This window comes from Hipposideros armiger, unplaced genomic scaffold (assembly GCF_001890085.2).
Source record: "Hipposideros armiger isolate ML-2016 unplaced genomic scaffold, ASM189008v1 scaffold_824, whole genome shotgun sequence".
Classification (NCBI taxonomy): Eukaryota; Metazoa; Chordata; class Mammalia; order Chiroptera; family Hipposideridae; genus Hipposideros; species Hipposideros armiger.
The window spans coordinates 53,159-56,503 of NW_017732174.1; the positions used below are offsets into that span (position 1 = coordinate 53,159).

The 3,345-nt window shown below is 49.8% G+C and overlaps 1 protein-coding gene across 1 annotated transcript in view; it reads left to right on the top strand.

Annotated features, from left to right (window-relative positions):
- The window catches only part of LOC109374443 (carcinoembryonic antigen-related cell adhesion molecule 1-like), a gene marked incomplete at its 3' end in the record, with an annotated part of 67,567 nt that overhangs the window by 49,547 nt on the left and 14,675 nt on the right, over positions 1 to 3,345 (top strand). The gene's annotated exons all lie outside the window — the stretch shown is intronic.

A 3,345-nucleotide genomic window follows, 5' to 3' on the forward strand; every position in this document is an offset into this window, starting at 1 on the left:
ATATGTTCAAAGAGAAAGAGGAAGTAGACTGATGGGCGGTAGTGGGGTTGCTAGGGAGGCGGGGCGGACCCTGGGCGGTTCTGCCTTTCAAGGCCTGGTCCATAGTGATAGGATATCTCCAAGGCGGAAAGGCAGATGCGGTTTGCCCTGCCCTTCGGGCTCTGGGCCCCAGCATTGAGCCTTGCCTTTCTTCGGCCCACTCCCAACTCTTTGGAGTGTACTTTTTCTCCTAATAATGCCACCTTGAACCCCTTGAGCCTTGAGCACCTTCTAAGCTCCTTCCTTTGTGTGTGACCCGCTCCAAACTCTTTGAAGTGTAATTTCTCTTCTAATAATGGGCCCTTGAGCCATTCTCTCCTGTTTGGGTCTGCTTCTATTCTTGGAAGTGTACTATCTCTTCATAAAACTGCCTTTTCACTACTTTACCTCCGTATCGTTCAATTCTTTGCTCCAGCTGCCAAGAACCTAGATGTCACGCCGAGAAGGGCCCACTCTCCTCGTGCCCTCCAGGGACGAGATTGGGACACACAGACAACACACAGGAAATTAACACATGAACCTGGCTTTGGCAACGGAAATGGAAGAGGAGCCTGATTTCCATCCCACAGACCTTGCTGGGCCCCTCCCACGTGCCTGCTGTGTCCCACTTGCTCCTTCTAGGGACCTAAGAGCACGTGCTCTGTCTGGGGTCCCTGTGCTGCTCCCGGCTGCCTGCCTGGCACCACCCATGAGGAAGGCGGGGTGAACACAAGAAAATCCTCCATGCAGAGTGTTGTGTCTGCTCGCTCGCGGGCCGTGAAAGAATTCACGAGTCAGGTAGACATAGAAGGAAGATTTATTAAAGTAAGAGAAGGGTCGGCTGGGCAGAGTCTGCTGGAAACTACTGCAAACCATTGCATCGAGTCTTTGTTTGGTCTCAGGTTTTATATTTCCTAACCAGCATGTAAATTGCTTCGGCCAGTAGTGGAATTTTCTGTTCAGTTCGGCTTTGTCAATTGGGGTGGGGGAAGCATTTAAGCTAGTTATCTCAACCTTTGCACATGTTTCTCAACCTTTGCACATGTTATGCAGATTTAAGTTGGAGCCAGGAGCGGATCCCATACAGATGCAAAACTTCTGCCTAGTCACAGGGTAGCACTAGGCCGAAGTAAATAGAAACATTGAAACTGGTATGCACAGTAAATGGACAGGAAGCAGAATCATTAAGAGGCAAAGAAAGGAAAGAAAGCTTTCAAAAAGCCCCAAGCTACATTACACTTGTTAAATCATTATCCTAGAGATCCAAATCTCAATATAGAAGATTTAGTGCCACCGTTACATCCCCCCTGTCTTAACACAGAGGACAGAGGCTGCCCCAATGGTCAATTAGCACATGGACAAGCTAAGCTCTGAGCCAGGGCTCAGCCTACAGACATGGAGAGAGAGGTTCTCCCTGAAAACTTCCCCCCCAGGACAAGGGAGCCCACAGCCACCATACTACTCCCCCCCATTCCCCAACACACACCATCCTCTCTTCCCAGGACACACAGGACACCTCCCCCTTCACATCTGGGAACTGCAGGTCTTTCTGAGATGCCTGCCTGGTCCTGGGTCTCTGTTCCTGGAAGCAGAGACCAGGCTGGTGACACCTGGAGATAGAAGGTGGGTCCGTCCCCTCCGTTAAGACAAGGGATTGTAATGGTGGCATTAAATCTTCTCTTTTTGAGATTTGGACCTCCGATATAATTCAAATTAATAATTTGCCTTGGGGCTTTTTGAAAGGTTTCTTTTCTTTGTCTCTTAATGATTCTGCTTCCTATTCATTTACTATGCAGTTTCAAAGTTTCTACTTACTTAGGCCAGTGACTTGGGAGAGGTTTTGCATATGTATAGGATCCACTCTCCAGGCTCTAATTTAAATCTACATAACGTATGCAAAGATTGTGATAACCAGCTTAACCATAGCTTCCCCACCCCCCAACTACAGGAAAATATAAAACTTAAAGCAAAGACTCAACGTAGTAGTTTGCAGTAGTTGTCCGCAGACTCTGCCCAGCCACCCTTCTCTTACTTTAATAAATCTTCTATATTTCTATATTTCTACCTGACTTCGTGAATTCTTTCACGGCCCGCAAGAAAGCAGACACAACACCCTCACCAGTCCTTATGCAGCTCACCCTTTTCTCACCTCCAGTCATCTCTGTGACCTTCCTGCTGGGAGGAAATCCAGTCTTCCCAGGGCTTTGAAAACATGGGGAAGATCCCGGTGCCCAGCAGGATTTCTGTGTCACAAATGGAGATATTCACCAGGTTCGGGGACACCTGGGGCTCTCTGTGTGGTTCTGAGGGACCCAAAACCAAGACACAGCAGAACCAATGCTGAGGTAGGTAGGTGAGTTGTACTCTTAAGGGACAGGGGTCCCCATCAGCTTTGATACAGAAAGTGCTCCACAAGCCAGTATGATCAGTGTCTCCTGAGAGCTTGTTAGATGCAGACTGTTGGTCCACTACACACCTGGTGGAGTCACAGTCTGCTTTTTAGTAGGATCTACAGCCCCTCCCACAGAAGTGTGTGTGTGTGTGAGGGGGGGGGGGCAGCTGCCCCACCCCCTCCCCACAGGGTCTCAGCCTGGCTTGTATCCAGGTTAGCTGGGCATCAGAATCTTTATAAAGCTTCACAGATGATCTGATGCACAGTGTGGGTAACTTCCCTGTAACAAGAGTTTCAAGGCTGGCCTAGTGGCTCTGTTGGTTAAAGGTTCGCTCAAGAGTGCAAGCTCTGAGCGACGCTGAGCTGCCAACAAGTGGCAGGATGGCTCAGCTAAAAATAAAAAAAATAATAATAAAATAGAGTTTCTCATGTAGCCACCAGGCTCTACTCTTAAGAGAAAAGCCAGATGGGGATGAGAGAGGGCTGTGAGGGAGGCTACTATGCATCCAAAGTAGAACATGGCCTGGACACCGACACCCCAGGCTTGTGCTTGTCCAAACAAGCTGTGTGTTTTTGTGTGTGATTGTGTGTTTGCGTGTATCGGTGTGAGTGTAGGGCGAGGAGTCACAGCTGAATCAGGCAGAGTCCTCAGCAGTTACAGGGAACAGAAATGTAGACAGAAGGTAACAGGGAAGGAAGGGAGAGGGACCGTCAAGGGCAGAGTCCCCGCCCCCCAGTCCACGTGACCAGAGAAGCCTCCTGCCCCGGGAGGAGGCTCAACACACTGGGAGGAGGAACAGCAGATCCCACACGTTGGGACAGCGGTTCTTGGGAGCGTCTCTGGAGCCCAAGCTCTTCTCACAGAAGGAACTACGGAAAAGAGAGCAGACACAATGGAGCACCCCTCAGCCTCTGCCCGCAGAGGGCGTGTCCGC